We start from the raw sequence: 18,236 nt of genomic DNA on the forward strand, positions 1-18,236 counted from the left end.
TGAAACACTCTTTCTTTGTGAATTCAGTTAGTTCCCAGTAGCAGGCTCTTATAATATGTGTACTTTTAAGGATATATGAAAATTTGGTGAGCCGAATCTCAGTAACTTTATGAATAAAATTAGATCCCAATAATCCGCAGTAGTATTTAGTGGACTGTTCAGGATATAGGAAAATTTTCACGAATGGAATCAAAATTTCTAGGCAAATTCAGTGAGTTCCCAATGGGACATGCTTGAATGAGTGTGCTTTTCAATATATAGCAACATTTTAAGGAACGGAATCTAAGTATCATGGTGAATTCAGTGGGTGCCCAATAGGATTCGCATGTAATAAGCATGTTATTCAAGATAGAGCAACGTTCTAACGAACTGAAACACTGTATCTTTGTGAATTCTGTTAGTTCCCAGTAGCAGGCTCTTGTAATATGTGTACTTTTAAAGATTTATCAAAATTTGGTGAGCCGGATCTCAGTAACTTGGTGAATTCGGTTAGTTTCCAACAGGCCGCAGTAGTAATAAGTGGACTGTTCGGGATATAGAAAAATTTTCACGAATGGAATAAAAAATTCTAGGCGAAATCATTGAGTTCCCAATGGGACATGCTTGTACTAGTGTGCTTTTCAATATAGAGCAACATTTTATGGTATGGAATCTAAGTATCATGCTGAATACAGTAGGTTCCCAATAGTATTCACATGTAATAAGCTTGTTATTCAAGATAGAGCAACGTTTTAACGAACTGAAACACTGTTTCTTTGTGAATTCAGTTAGTTCCCAGTAGCAGGATCTTGTAATATGTGTACTTTTAAAGATTTATCAAAATTTGGTGAGCTGAATCTCAGTAACTTGGTGAATTCAGTTAGTTCCCAATAGGACGCTGTAGTAATAAGTGGACTGTTCGGGATATAGAAAAATTTTCACGAATGGAATCTAAATTTCTAGGCGAAATCAATGAGTTCCCAATGGGACATGCTTGTACTAGTGTGCTTTTCCATATATAGCAACGTTTTATGGAACGGATTTTAAGTATCATGGTGAATTCATTAGGTTCCCAATAGGATTTGCATGTAATAAGCTTGTTATTGAAGATAGAGCAACGTTTTAACGAACTGAAACACTGTTTCTTTGTGAATTCAGTCAGTTCCCAGTAGCAGGCTCTTGTAATTGTATACTTTTAATGATTTATCAATATTGGTGAGCCCAATCTCAGTAACTTGGTGAATTCAGTTAGTTCCCAATAGGAATCATTAGTAATAAGTGGGGTGTTCGGGATATAGAAAAATTTTCACGAATGGAATCAAAATTTCTAGGCGAATTCAGTGAGTTCCTAATGGGACATGCTTGTATGAGTGTGCTTTCAATATATATAGCAACATTTTAAGGAACGGAATCTAAGTATCATGTGAATTCAGTAGGTTCCCAATAGGATTCGCATGTAATAAGCATGTTATTCAAGATGGAGCAACGTTTTAAGGAACTGAAACACTGTTTCTTTGTGAATTCAGTTAGTTCACAGTAGGAAGTTCTAGTAATATGTATACTTTTAAGTTTTATCAAAATTGGTTAACCCGAATCTCAGTAACTTTGTGAATACAATTAGATCCCAATAATCCGCAGTAGTATTTAGTGGACTGTTCGGGATATAGGAAAATTTTCACGAATGGAATCAAAATTTCTAGGCAAATTCAGTGAGTTCCCAATGGGACATGCTTGAATGAGTGTGCTTTTCAATATATAGCAACATTTTAAGGAACGGAATCTAAGTATCATGGTGAATTCAGTGGGTGCCCAATAGGATTCGCATGTAATAAGCTTGTTATTCAAGATAGAGCAACGTTCTAATGAACTGAAACACTGTATCTTTGTGAATTCAGTTAGTTCCCAGTAGCAGGCTCTTGTAATATGTGTACTTTTAAAGATTTATCAAAATTTGGTGAGCCGGATCTCAGTAACTTCGTGAATTCGGTTAGTTTCCAACAGGCCGCAGTAGTAATAAGTGGACTGTTCGGGATATAGAAAAATTTTCACGAATGGAATAAAAATTTCCAGGCTAAATCGTTGAGTTCCCAATGGGACATGCTTGTACTAGTGTGCTTTTCAATATTGAGCAACATTTTATGGTATGGAATCTAAGTATCATGCTGAATACAGTAGGATCCCAATAGTATTCACATGTAATAAGCTTGTTATTCAAGATAGAGCAACGTTTTAACGAACTGAAACACTGTTTCTTTGTGAATTCAGTTAGTTCCCAGTAGCAGGATCTTGTAATATGTGTACTTTTAAAGATTTATCAAAATTTGGTGAGCTGAATCTCAGTAACTTGGTGAATTCAGTTAGTTCCCAATAGGACGCAGTAGTAATAAGTGGACTGTTCGGGATATAGAAAAATTTTCACGAATGGAATCTAAATTTTTAGGCAAAATCAGTGAGTTCCCAATGGGACATGCTTGTACTAGTGTGCTTTTCCACATATAGCAACGTTTTATGGAACGGATTTTAAGTATCATGGTGAATTCATTAGGTTCCCAATAGGATTTGCATGTAATAAGCTTGTTATTGAAGATAGAGCAACGTTTTAACAAACTGAAACACTGTTTCTTTGTGAATTCAGTCAGTTCCCAGTAGCAGGCTCTTGTAATTGTATACTTTTAATGATTTATCAATATTGGTGAGCCCAATCTCAGTAACTTGGTGAATTAAGTTAATTCCCCATAGGCCGTAGTAGTAATAAGTGGACTGTTCGGGATATAGAAAGTTTCATGAATTGAATTAAAATTTCTAGGCGAATTCAGTGAGTTCCCAATGGGCCATGCTTGTATGAGTGTGCTTTTCAATATATAGCAACATTTTAAGGAATGGAATGTAAGAATCATGGTGAATTCAATAGGTTCCTAATGGGATTCGCATATCATAAGTTTGTTATTCAAGATAGAGCAACGTTTTAACGAACTGAAACAGTTTATTTCTGAATTCAGTTAGTTCCCAGTAGGAAGTTCTAGTAATATGTATACTTTTAAGTTTTATCAAAATTTGGTGAGCCAAATCTCAGTAACTAAGTGAATTCGGTTAGTTCCCAATAGGCCTCAGTAGTAATAAGTGGACTCTTCGGGATATAGAAAAATTGTCACGAAGGAATCAAAATTTCTAGGGGAATTCAGTGAGTTCCCAATGGGAAAAGCTTGTATGAGTGTGATTTTCAATATATAGCAACATTTAAGGTACGGAATCTAAGTATCATGGTGAATTCAGTAGGTTCCCAATAGGATTCGCATGTATAAGCTTGATATTCAAGGTAGAGCAACGTTTTAACGAACTGAAACACTATTTCTTTGTGAATTCAGTTAGTTCCCAGAGGCAGGCTCTTATAATATGTGTACTTTTAAGGATTTATCAAAGTTTGGTGAGCCGAATCTCAGTAACTTTGTAAATTCGGTTAGTTCCCAATAGGCCTCATTAGTAATAAGTGGACTGTTCAGGATACAGAAAAATTTTTACGAATGGAATCAAAATTTCTAGGCGAATTCAGTGAGTTCCGAATGGGACATGCTTGTATGAGTGTGCTTTTCAATATATATAGCAACATTTTAAGGAACGGAATCTAAGTATCATGGTGAATTCAGTAGGTTCCCAATAGGATTCGCATGTAATAATATTCTTATTCAAGATGGAGCAACGTTTTAAGGAACTGAAACACTGTTTCTTTGTGAATTCAGTTAGTTCCCAGTAGCAGGCTCTTATAATATGTGTACTTTTAAAGATTTATCAAAATTTGGTAACCTGAATCTCAGTAACTTTGTGAATACAATTAGATCCAAATAACACGCAGTAGTAATTAGTCGACTGATCGGGATATAGAAACATTTTCACGAATGGAATCAAAATTTCCAGGCGAATTCAGTGATTTCCCAATGGGACATGCTTGTATGAGTGTGCTTTTCAATATATAGCAACATTTTAAACAACGGAATTTAAGTATCATGGTGAATTCAGTAGGTTCCCAATAGGATTTGCATGTAATAAGCTTGATATTCAAAATAGAGCAAAGTTTTAACGAACTGAAACACTGTTTCTTTGTGAATTCAGTTAGTTCCCAGTAGCAGGCTCTTGTAATATGTGTACTTTTAAAGATTTATCAAAATTTGGTGATCCGAATCTCAGTAACTTGGTTAATTCCGTAAGTTCCCAATAGTCCTCAGTAGTAATAAGTGGACTCTTCGGGATATAGAAAAATTTTCATGAATGGAATCAAAATTTCTTGGGGAATTCAGTGAGTTCCCAATGGGAAATGCTTGTATGAGTATGATTTTCAATATATAGCAACATTTTAACGAACGGAATCTAAGTATCTTGGTGAATACAGTAGGTTCCCAATAGGATTCGCATGTATAAGCTTGTTATTCAAGGTTGAGCAACGTTTTCACGAACTGAAACACTCTTTCTTTGTGAATTCAGTTGGTTCCCAGTAGCAGGCTCTTATAATATGTGTACTTTTAAGGATTTATGAATATTGGTGAGCCCAATCTCAGTAACTTGGTGAATTCAGTTAGTTCCCAATAGGAATCATTAGTAATAAGTGGGGTGTTCGGGATATAGAAAAATTTTCACGAATGGAATCAAAATTTCTAGGCGAATTCAGTGAGTTCCTAATGGGACATGCTTGTATGAGTGTGCTTTCAATATATATAGCAACATTTTAAGGAACGGAATCTAAGTATCATGTGAATTCAGTAGGTTCCCAATAGGATTCGCATGTAATAAGCATGTTATTCAAGATGGAGCAACGTTTTAAGGAACTGAAACACTGTTTCTTTGTGAATTCAGTTAGTTCCCAGTAGGAAGTTCTAGTAATATGTATACTTTTAAGTTTTATCAAAATTGGTTAACCCGAATCTCAGTAACTTTGTGAATACAATTAGATCCCAATAATCCGCAGTAGTATTTAGTGGACTGTTCGGGATATAGGAAAATTTTCACGAATGGAATCAAAATTTCTAGGCAAATTCTGTGAGTTCCCAATGGGACATGCTTGAATGAGTGTGCTTTTCAATATATAGCAACATTTTAAGGAACGGAATCTAAGTATCATGGTGAATTCAGTGGGTGCCCAATAGGATTCGCATGTAATAAGCTTGTTATTCAAGATAGAGCAACGTTCTAATGAACTGAAACACTGTATCTTTGTGAATTCAGTTAGTTCCCAGTAGCAGGCTCTTGTAATATGTGTACTTTTAAAGATTTATCAAAATTTGGTGAGCCGGATCTCAGTAACTTCGTGAATTCGGTTAGTTTCCAACAGGCCGCAGTAGTAATAAGTGGACTGTTCGGGATATAGAAAAATTTTCACGAATGGAATAAAAATTTCCAGGCTAAATCGATGAGTTCCCAATGGGACATGCTTGTACTAGTGTGCTTTTCAATATTGAGCAACATTTTATGGTATGGAATCTAAGTATCATGCTGAATACAGTAGGATCCCAATAGTATTCACATGTAATAAGCTTGTTATTCAAGATAGAGCAACGTTTTAACGAACTGAAACACTGTTTCTTTGTGAATTTAGTTAGTTCCCAGTAGCAGGATCTTGTAATATGTGTACTTTTAAAGATTTATCAAAATTTGGTGAGCTGAATCTCAGTAACTTCGTGAATTCAGTTAGTTCCCAATAAGACGCAGTAGTAATAAGTGGACTGTTCGGGATATAGAAAAATTTTCACGAATGGAATCTAAATTTTTAGGCAAAATCAGTGAGTTCCCAATGGGACATGCTTGTACTAGTGTGCTTTTCCACATATAGCAACGTTTTATGGAACGGATTTTAAGTATCATGGTGAATTCATTAGGTTCCCAATAGGATTTGCATGTAATAAGCTTGTTATTGAAGATAGAGCAACGTTTTAACAAACTGAAACACTGTTTCTTTGTGAATTCAGTCAGTTCCCAGTAGCAGGCTCTTGTAATTGTATACTTTTAATGATTTATCAATATTGGTGAGCCCAATCTCAGTAACTTGGTGAATTAAGTTAATTCCCCATAGGCCGTAGTAGTAATAAGTGGACTGTTCGGGATATAGAAAGTTTCATGAATTGAATTAAAATTTCTAGGCGAATTCAGTGAGTTCCCAATGGGCCATGCTTGTATGAGTGTGCTTTTCAATATATAGCAACATTTTAAGGAATGGAATGTAAGAATCATGGTGAATTCAATAGGTTCCTAATGGGATTCGCATATCATAAGTTTGTTATTCAAGATAGAGCAACGTTTTAACGAACTGAAACAGTTTATTTCTGAATTCAGTTAGTTCCCAGTAGGAAGTTCTAGTAATATGTATACTTTTAAGTTTTATCAAAATTTGGTGAGCCAAATCTCAGTAACTAAGTGAATTCGGTTAGTTCCCAATAGGCCTCAGTAGTAATAAGTGGACTCTTCGGGATATAGAAAAATTGTCACGAAGGAATCAAAATTTCTAGGGGAATTCAGTGAGTTCCCAATGGGAAAAGCTTGTATGAGTGTGATTTTCAATATATAGCAACATTTAAGGTACGGAATCTAAGTATCATGGTGAATTCAGTAGGTTCCCAATAGGATTCGCATGTATAAGCTTGATATTCAAGGTAGAGCAACGTTTTAACGAACTGAAACACTATTTCTTTGTGAATTCAGTTAGTTCCCAGAGGCAGGCTCTTATAATATGTGTACTTTTAAGGATTTATCAAAGTTTGGTGAGCCGAATCTCAGTAACTTTGTAAATTCGGTTAGTTCCCAATAGGCCTCATTAGTAATAAGTGGACTGTTCAGGATACAGAAAAATTTTTACGAATGGAATCAAAATTTCTAGGCGAATTCAGTGAGTTCCGAATGGGACATGCTTGTATGAGTGTGCTTTTCAATATATATAGCAACATTTTAAGGAACGGAATCTAAGTATCATGGTGAATTCAGTAGGTTCCCAATAGGATTCGCATGTAATAAGCTTGATATTCAAAATAGAGCAATGTTTTAAAGAACTGAAACACTGTTTCTTTTTGAATTTAGTCAGTTCCCAGTAGCAGGCTCTTGTAATATGTGTACTTTTAAAGATTTATCAAAATTTGCTGAGCCCAATCTCAATAACTTGGTGAATTCATTTAATTCCCAATAGACCGCAGTAGTAATAAGTTGACTGTTCAGGAATAGAAAAATTTTCACGAATTGAATCAAAATTTCTAGGTGAATTCAGTGAACTCCCAATGGGACATGCTTGTATGAGTGTGCTTTTCAATATATAGCAACATTTTAAGGAACGAAATCTAAGTATCATGGAGAATTCATTAGGTTCCCAAGAGGATTCGCATATCATTAGCTTGTTATTCAAGATAGAGAAACCTTTTACCGAACTGAAACACAGTTTCTTTGTGACTTCAGTAAGTTCCCAGTAGGAAGCTCTAGTAATATGTATACTTTTAAAGATTTATCAAAATTTGGTGAGCCGAATCTGAGTAACTAAGTGAATTCGGTTAGTTCCCAATAGGCCTCAGTAGTAATAAGTGGACTCTTCGGGATATAGAAAAATTGTGACGAATGGAATCAAAATTTCTAGGGGAATTCAGTGAGTTCCCAATGGTAAATGCTTGTATGAGTGTGATTTTCAATATATAGCAACATTTAAGGAACGGAATCTAAGTATCATGGTGAATTCAGTATATTCCCAATAGGATTCGCATGTATAAGCTTGATATTCAAGATAGAGCAACGTTTTAACGAACTGAAACACTGTTTCTTTGTGAATTCAGTCAGTTCCCAGTAGCAGGCTCTTGTAATTGTATACTTTTAATGATTTATCAATATTGGTGAGCCCAATCTCAGTAACTTGGTGAATTCAGTTAGTTCCCAATAGGAATCATTAGTAATAAGTGGGGTGTTCGGGATATAGAAAAATTTTCACGAATGGAATCAAAATTTCTAGGCGAATTCAGTGAGTTCCTAATGGGACATGCTTGTATGAGTGTGCTTTCAATATATATAGCAACATTTTAAGGAACGGAATCTAAGTATCATGTGAATTCAGTAGGTTCCCAATAGGATTCGCATGTAATAAGCATGTTATTCAAGATGGAGCAACGTTTTAAGGAACTGAAACACTGTTTCTTTGTGAATTCAGTTAGTTCCCAGTAGGAAGTTCTAGTAATATGTATACTTTTAAGTTTTATCAAAATTGGTTAACCCGAATCTCAGTAACTTTGTGAATACAATTAGATCCCAATAATCCGCAGTAGTATTTAGTGGACTGTTCGGGATATAGGAAAATTTTCACGAATGGAATCAAAATTTCTAGGCAAATTCTGTGAGTTCCCAATGGGACATGCTTGAATGAGTGTGCTTTTCAATATATAGCAACATTTTAAGGAACGGAATCTAAGTATCATGGTGAATTCAGTGGGTGCCCAATAGGATTCGCATGTAATAAGCTTGTTATTCAAGATAGAGCAACGTTCTAATGAACTGAAACACTGTATCTTTGTGAATTCAGTTAGTTCCCAGTAGCAGGCTCTTGTAATATGTGTACTTTTAAAGATTTATCAAAATTTGGTGAGCCGGATCTCAGTAACTTCGTGAATTCGGTTAGTTTCCAACAGGCCGCAGTAGTAATAAGTGGACTGTTCGGGATATAGAAAAATTTTCACGAATGGAATAAAAATTTCCAGGCTAAATCGATGAGTTCCCAATGGGACATGCTTGTACTAGTGTGCTTTTCAATATTGAGCAACATTTTATGGTATGGAATCTAAGTATCATGCTGAATACAGTAGGATCCCAATAGTATTCACATGTAATAAGCTTGTTATTCAAGATAGAGCAACGTTTTAACGAACTGAAACACTGTTTCTTTGTGAATTTAGTTAGTTCCCAGTAGCAGGATCTTGTAATATGTGTACTTTTAAAGATTTATCAAAATTTGGTGAGCTGAATCTCAGTAACTTCGTGAATTCAGTTAGTTCCCAATAAGACGCAGTAGTAATAAGTGGACTGTTCGGGATATAGAAAAATTTTCACGAATGGAATCTAAATTTTTAGGCAAAATCAGTGAGTTCCCAATGGGACATGCTTGTACTAGTGTGCTTTTCCACATATAGCAACGTTTTATGGAACGGATTTTAAGTATCATGGTGAATTCATTAGGTTCCCAATAGGATTTGCATGTAATAAGCTTGTTATTGAAGATAGAGCAACGTTTTAACAAACTGAAACACTGTTTCTTTGTGAATTCAGTCAGTTCCCAGTAGCAGGCTCTTGTAATTGTATACTTTTAATGATTTATCAATATTGGTGAGCCCAATCTCAGTAACTTGGTGAATTAAGTTAATTCCCCATAGGCCGTAGTAGTAATAAGTGGACTGTTCGGGATATAGAAAGTTTCATGAATTGAATTAAAATTTCTAGGCGAATTCAGTGAGTTCCCAATGGGCCATGCTTGTATGAGTGTGCTTTTCAATATATAGCAACATTTTAAGGAATGGAATGTAAGAATCATGGTGAATTCAATAGGTTCCTAATGGGATTCGCATATCATAAGTTTGTTATTCAAGATAGAGCAACGTTTTAACGAACTGAAACAGTTTATTTCTGAATTCAGTTAGTTCCCAGTAGGAAGTTCTAGTAATATGTATACTTTTAAGTTTTATCAAAATTTGGTGAGCCAAATCTCAGTAACTAAGTGAATTCGGTTAGTTCCCAATAGGCCTCAGTAGTAATAAGTGGACTCTTCGGGATATAGAAAAATTGTCACGAAGGAATCAAAATTTCTAGGGGAATTCAGTGAGTTCCCAATGGGAAAAGCTTGTATGAGTGTGATTTTCAATATATAGCAACATTTAAGGTACGGAATCTAAGTATCATGGTGAATTCAGTAGGTTCCCAATAGGATTCGCATGTATAAGCTTGATATTCAAGGTAGAGCAACGTTTTAACGAACTGAAACACTATTTCTTTGTGAATTCAGTTAGTTCCCAGAGGCAGGCTCTTATAATATGTGTACTTTTAAGGATTTATCAAAGTTTGGTGAGCCGAATCTCAGTAACTTTGTAAATTCGGTTAGTTCCCAATAGGCCTCATTAGTAATAAGTGGACTGTTCAGGATACAGAAAAATTTTTACGAATGGAATCAAAATTTCTAGGCGAATTCAGTGAGTTCCGAATGGGACATGCTTGTATGAGTGTGCTTTTCAATATATATAGCAACATTTTAAGGAACGGAATCTAAGTATCATGGTGAATTCAGTAGGTTCCCAATAGGATTCGCATGTAATAAGCTTGATATTCAAAATAGAGCAATGTTTTAAAGAACTGAAACACTGTTTCTTTTTGAATTTAGTCAGTTCCCAGTAGCAGGCTCTTGTAATATGTGTACTTTTAAAGATTTATCAAAATTTGCTGAGCCCAATCTCAATAACTTGGTGAATTCATTTAATTCCCAATAGACCGCAGTAGTAATAAGTTGACTGTTCAGGAATAGAAAAATTTTCACGAATTGAATCAAAATTTCTAGGTGAATTCAGTGAACTCCCAATGGGACATGCTTGTATGAGTGTGCTTTTCAATATATAGCAACATTTTAAGGAACGAAATCTAAGTATCATGGAGAATTCATTAGGTTCCCAAGAGGATTCGCATATCATTAGCTTGTTATTCAAGATAGAGAAACCTTTTACCGAACTGAAACACAGTTTCTTTGTGACTTCAGTAAGTTCCCAGTAGGAAGCTCTAGTAATATGTATACTTTTAAAGATTTATCAAAATTTGGTGAGCCGAATCTGAGTAACTAAGTGAATTCGGTTAGTTCCCAATAGGCCTCAGTAGTAATAAGTGGACTCTTCGGGATATAGAAAAATTGTGACGAATGGAATCAAAATTTCTAGGGGAATTCAGTGAGTTCCCAATGGTAAATGCTTGTATGAGTGTGATTTTCAATATATAGCAACATTTAAGGAACGGAATCTAAGTATCATGGTGAATTCAGTATATTCCCAATAGGATTCGCATGTATAAGCTTGATATTCAAGATAGAGCAACGTTTTAACGAACTGAAACACTGTTTCTTTGTGAATTCAGTCAGTTCCCAGTAGCAGGCTCTTGTAATTGTATACTTTTAATGATTTATCAATATTGGTGAGCCCAATCTCAGTAACTTGGTGAATTCAGTTAGTTCCCAATAGGAATCATTAGTAATAAGTGGGGTGTTCGGGATATAGAAAAATTTTCACGAATGGAATCAAAATTTCTAGGCGAATTCAGTGAGTTCCCAATGGGACATGCTTGTATGAGTGTGCTTTCAATATATATAGCAACATTTTAAGGAACGGAATCTAAGTATCATGTGAATTCAGTAGGTTCCCAATAGGATTCGCATGTAATAAGCATGTTATTCAAGATGGAGCAACGTTTTAAGGAACTGAAACACTGTTTCTTTGTGAATTCAGTTAGTTCCCAGTAGGAAGTTCTAGTAATATGTATACTTTTAAGTTTTATCAAAATTGGTTAACCCGAATCTCAGTAACTTTGTGAGTACAATTAGATCCCAATAATCCGCAGTAGTATTTAGTGGACTGTTCGGGATATAGGAAAATTTTCACGAATGGAATCAAAATTTCTAGGCAAATTCAGTGAGTTCCCAATGGGACATGCTTGAATGAGTGTGCTTTTCAATATATAGCAACATTTTAAGGAACGGATTCTAAGTATCATGGTGAATTCAGTGGGTGCCCAATAGGATTCGCATGTAATAAGCTTGTTATTCAAGATAGAGCAACATTTTAACGTACTGAAACACTGTATCTTTGTGAATTCAGTCAGTTCCCAAAGCAGACTCTTGTAATTGTGTGCTTTTAAAGATTTATCAAAATTTGGTGATCCGAATCTCAGTAACTTGGTTAATTCCGTAAGTTCCCAATAGTCCTCAGTAGTAATAAGTGGACTTTTCGGGATATAGAAAAATTTTCACGAATAGAATCAAAATTTCTTGGGGATTTCAGTGAGTTCCCAATGGGAAATGCTTGTATGAGTATGATTTTCAATATATAGCAACATTTTAACGAACGGAATCTAAGTATCTTGGTGAATACAGTAGGTTCCCAATAGGATTCGCATGTATAAGCTTGTTATTCAAGGTAGAGCAACGTTTTCACGAACTGAAACACTCTTTCTTTGTGAATTCAGTTAGTTCCCAGTAGCAGGCTCTTATAATATGTGTACTTTTAAGGATTTATGAAAATTTGGTGAGCCGAATCTCAGTAACTTTATGAATAAAATTAGATCCCAATAATCCGCAGTAGTATTTAATGGACTGTTCGGGATATAGGAAAATTTTCACGAATGGAATCAAAATTTCTAGGCAAATTCAGTGAGTTCCCAATGGGACATGCTTGAATGAGTGTGCTTTTCAATATATAGCAAAATTTTAAGGAACGGAATCTAAGTATCATGGTGAATTCAGTGGGTGCCCAATAGGATTCGCATGTAACAAGCTTGTTATTCAAGATAGAGCAACGTTCTAAAGAACTGAAACACTGTATCTTTGTGAATTCTGATAGTTCCCAGTAGCAGGCTCTTGTAATATGTGTACTTTTAAAGATTTATCAAAATTTGGTGAGCCGGATCTCAGTAACTTGGTGAATTCGGTTAGTTTCCAACAGGCCGCAGTAGTAATAAGTGGACTGTTCGGATAATGAAAAATTTTCACGAATGGAATAAAAATTTCTAGGCGAAATCATGGAGTTTCCAATGGGACATGCTTGTACTAGTGTGCTTTTCAATATAGAGCAACATTTTATGGTATGGTATCTAAGTATCATGCTGAATACAGTAGGTTCCCAATAGTATTCAAATGTAATAAGCTTGTTATTCAAGATAGAGCAACTTTTTAACGAACTGAAACACTATTTCTTTGTGAATTCAGTTAGTTCCCAGTAGCAGGATCTTGTAATATGTGTACTTTTAAAGATTTATCAAAATTTGGTGAGCTGAATCTCAGTAACTTGGTGAATTCAGTTAGTTCCCAATAGGACGCAGTAGTAATAAGTGGACTGTTCGGGATATAGAAAAATTTTCACGAATGGAATCTAAATTTCTAGGCGAAATCAATGAGTTCCCAATGGGACATGCTTGTACTAGTGTGCTTTTCCATATATAGCAACGTTTTATGGAACGGATTTTAAGTATCATGGTGAATTCATTAGGTTCCCAATAGGATTTGCATGTAATAAGCTTGTTATTCAAGATAGAGCAACGTTTTAACGAACTGAAACACTGTTTCTTTGTGAATTCAGTCAGTTCCCAGTAGCAGGCTCTTGTAATTGTATACTTTTAATGATTTATCAATATTGGTGAGCCCAATCTCAGTAACTTGGTGAATTCAGTTAGTTCCCAATAGGAATCATTAGTAATAAGTGGGGTGTTCGGGATATAGAAAAATTTTCACGAATGGAATCAAAATTTCTAGGCGAATTCAGTGAGTTCCCAATGGGACATGCTTGTATGAGTGTGCTTTCAATATATATAGCAACATTTTAAGGAACGGATTCTAAGTATCATGTGAATTCAGTAGGTTCTCAATAGGATTCGCATGTAATAAGCATGTTATTCAAGATGGAGCAACGTTTTAAGGAACTGAAACACTGTTTCTTTGTGAATTCAGTTAGTTCCCAGTAGGAAGTTCTAGTAATATGTATACTTTTAAGTTTTATCAAAATTGGTTAACCCGAATCTCAGTAACTTTGTGAATACAATTAGATCCCAATAATCCGCAGTAGTATTTAGTGGACTGTTCGGGATATAGGAAAATTTTCACGAATGGAATCAAAATTTCTAGGCAAATTCAGTGAGTTCCCAATGGGACATGCTTGAATGAGTGTGCTTTTCAATATATAGCAACATTTTAAGGAACGGAATCTAAGTATCATTGTGAATTCAGTGGGTGCCCAATAGGCTTCGCATGTAACAAGCTTGTTATTCAAGATAGAGCAACGTTCTAACGAACTGAAACACTGTATCTTTGTGAATTCTGATAGTTCCCAGTAGCAGGCTCTTGTAATATGTGTACTTTTAAAGATTTATCAAAATTTGGTGAGCCGGATCTCAGTAACTTCGTGAATTCGGTTAGTTTCCAACAGGCCGCAGTAGTAATAAGTGGACTGTTTGGGATATAGAAAAATTTTCACGAACGGAATAAAAATTTCCAGGCTAAATCGTTGAGTTCCCAATGGGACATGCTTGTACTAGTGTGCTTTTCAATATAGAGCAACTTTTTATGGTATGGAATCTAAGTATCATGCTGAATACAGTAGGTTCCCAATAGTATTCACATGTAATAAGCTTGTTATTCAAGATAGAGCAACGTTTTAACGAACTGAAACACTGTTTCTTTGTGAATTCAGTTAGTTCCCAGTAGCAAGATCTTGTAATATGTGTACTTTTAAAGATTTATCAAAATTTGCTCAGCCGAATCTCAGTAACTTGGTGAATTCTGTTAGTTCCCAATAGGCCGCAGTAGTAATAAGTGGACTGTTCGGGATATAGAAAAATTTTCACGAATGGAATCAAAATTTCCAGGCGAATTCAGTGGGTTCCCAATGGGACATGCTTGGACTAGTGTGCTTTTCAATATACAGCAACATTTAGAGGATCGGAATTTAAGTATCATGGTGAATTCATTAGGTTCCCAATAGGATTTGCATGTAATAAGCTTGTTATTGAAGATAGAGCAACGTTTTAACGAACTGAAACACTGTTTCTTTGTGAATTCAGTCAGTTCCTAGTAGCAGGCTCTTTAATTGTATACTTTTAAAGATTTATCAATATTGGTGAGCCCAATCTCAGTAACTTGGTGAATTCAGTTAATTCCCAATAGGCCGCAGTAGTAATAAGTGGACTCTTTGGGATATAGAAAAATTTTGAGGAATGGAATCAAAATTTCTAGGCGAATTCAGGGAGTTCCCAATGGGACATGCTTGTATTAGTGTGCTTTTCAATATATAGCAACATTTTAAGGAACGGAATCTAAGTATAATGGTGAATTCAATACGTTCCCATTAGGATTCACAAGTAATAAGCTTGCTATTCAAGAAAGAGCAACGTTTTAACGAACTGAAACACTGTTTCTTTGTGAATTCAGTTAGTTCCCAGTAGAACGCTCTTGTGATATGTGTACTTTTAAAGATTTATCAAAATTTCGTGATACGAATCTCAGTAACTTGGTTAATTCGGTTTGTTCCCAACAGGCCGCAGTAGTAATAAGTGGACTGTTCGAGATATAGAAAATTTTCATGAATGGAATCAAAATTTTTAGGCGAATTCAGTGAGTTCCCAATGGGACATGATTGTATGAGTGTGCTTTTCAATATATAGCAACATTTTACGGAACGGAATTTAAGTATCATGGTGAATACAGTAGGTTCCCAATAGGATTTGCATGTAATAAGCTTGTTATTCAAGATAGAGCAAAGTTTTAAAGAACTGAAACACTGTTTCTTTGTGAATTCAGTCAGTTCCCAGTAGCAGACTCTTGTAATTGTGTGCTTTTAAAGATTTATCAAATTTGGTGATCCGAATCTCAGTAACTTGGTTAATTCCGTAAGTTCCCAATAGTCCTCAGTAGTAATAAGTGGACTCTTCGGGATATAGAAAAATTTTCACGAATGGAATCAAAATTTCTTGGGGAATTCAGTGAGTTCCCAATGGGAAATGCTTGTATGAGTGTGATTTTCAATATATAGCAACATTTTAACGAACGGAATCTAAGTATCTTGGTGAATACAGTAGGTTCCCAGTAGTATTCACATGTAATAAGCTTGTTATTCAAGATAGAGCAACGTTTTAACGAATTGAAACACTGTTTCTTTGTGAATTCAGTTAGTTCCCAGTAGCAGGATCTTGTAATATGTGTACTTTTAAAGAGTTACAAAATTTGCTCAGCCGAATCTCAGTAACTTGGTGAATTCTGTTAGTTCCCAATAGGCCGCAGTTAATAAGTGGACTGTTCGGGATATAGAAAAATTTTCACGAATGGAATCAAAATTTCTAGGCGAATTCAGTGAGTTCCCAATGGGACATGCTTGGACTAGTGTGCTTTTCAATATACAGCAACATTTAGAGGAACGGAATTTAAGTATCATGGTGAATTCATTAGGTTCCCAATAGGATTTGCATGTAATAAGCTTGTTATTGAAGATAGAGCAACGTTTTAACGAACTGAAACACTGTTTCTTTGTGAATTCAGTCAGTTCCTAGTAGCAGGCTCTTTAATTGTATACTTTTAAAGATTTATCAATATTGGTGAGCCCAATCTCACTAACTTGGTGAATTCAGTTAATTCCCAATAGGCCGCAGTAGTAATAAGTGGACTCTTTGGGATATAGAAAAATTTTGAGGAATGGAATCAAAATTTCTAGGCGAATTCAGGGAGTTCCCAATGGGACATGCTTGTATTAGTGTGCTTTTCAATATATAGCAACATTTTAAGGAACGGAATCTAAGTATAATGGTGAATTCAATACGTTCCCATTAGGATTCACAAGTAATAAGCTTGCTATTCAAGAAAGAGCAACGTTTTAACGAACTGAAACACTGTTTCTTTGTGAATTCAGTTAGTTCCCAGTAGAACGCTCTTGTGATATGTGTACTTTTAAAGATTTATCAAAATTTCGTGATCCGAATCTCAGTAACTTGGTTAATTCGGTTTGTTCCCAACAGGCCGCAGTAGTAATAAGTGGACTGTTCGAGATATAGAAAATTTTCATGAATGGAATCAAAATTTCTAGGCGAATTCAGTGAGTTCCCAATGGGACATGATTGTATGAGTGTGCTTTTCAATATATAGCAACGTTTTACGGAACGGAATCTAAGTATCATGGTGAATACAGTAGGTTCCCAATAGGATTTGCATGTAATAAGCTTGTTATTCAAGATAGAGCAAAGTTTTAAAGAACTGAAACACTGTTTCTTTGTGAATTCAGTCAGTTCCCAGTAGCAGACTCTTGTAATTGTGTGCTTTTAAAGATTTATCAAAATTTGGTGATCCGAATCTCAGTAACTTGGTTAATTCCGTCAGTTCCCAATAGTCCTCAGTAGTAATAAGTGGACTCTTCGGGATATAGAAAAATTTTCACGAATGGAATCAAAATTTCTTGGGGAATTCAGTGAGTTCCCAATGGGAAATGCTTGTATGAGTGTGATTTTCAATATATAGCAACATTTTAACGAACGGAATCTAAGTATCTTGGTGAATACAGTAGGTTCCCAATAGGATTCGCATGTATAAGCTTGTTATTCAAGGTAGAGCAACGTTTTCACGAACTGAAACACTGTTTCTTTGTGAATTCAGTTAGTTCCCAGTAGCAGGCTCTTATAATATGTGTACTTTTAAGGATTTATGAAAATTTGGTGAGCCGAATCTCAGTAACTTTGTGAATAAAATTAGATCCCAATAATCCGCAGTAGTATTTAGTGGACTGTTCGGGATATAGGAAAATTTTCACGAATGGAATCAAAATTTCAAGGCAAATTCAGTGAGTTCCAAATGGAACATGCTTGAATGAGTGTGCTTTTCAATATATAGCAACATTTTAAGGAACGGTATCTAAGTATCATGGTGAATTCAGTGGGTGCCCAATAGGATTCGCATGTAATAAGCTTGTTATTCAAGATAGAGCAACATTTTAACGTACTGAAACACTGTTTCTTTGTGAATTCAGTCAGTTCCCAGTAGCAGACTCTTGTAATTGTGTGCTTTTAAAGATTTATCAAAATTTGGTGATCCGAATCTCAGTAACTTGGTTAATTCCGTAAATTCCCAATAGTCCTCAGTAGTAATAAGTGGACTCTTCGGGATATAGAAAAATTTTCACGAATGGAATCAAAATTTCTTGGGGAATTCAGTGAGTTCCCAATGGGAAATGCTTGTATGAGTATGATTTTCAATATATAGCAACATTTTAACGAACAGAATCTAAGTATCTTGGTGAATACAGTAGGTTCCCAATAGGATTCGCATGTATAAGCTTGTTATTCAAGGTAGAGCAACGTTTTCACGAACTGTAACACTCTTTCTTTGTGAATTCAGTTAGTTCCCAGTAGCAGGCTCTTATAATATGTGTACTTTTAAGGATTTATGAAAATTTGGTGAGCCGAATCTCAGTAACTTTATGAATAAAATTAGATCCCAATAATCCGCAGTAGTATTTAGTGGACTGTTCGGGATATAGGAA

Source organism: Rattus norvegicus, chromosome 10, assembly GCF_021556685.1.
Source record: "Rattus norvegicus strain SHRSP/BbbUtx chromosome 10, alternate assembly SHRSP_T2T, whole genome shotgun sequence".
Lineage (NCBI taxonomy): Eukaryota > Metazoa > Chordata > Mammalia > Rodentia > Muridae > Rattus > Rattus norvegicus.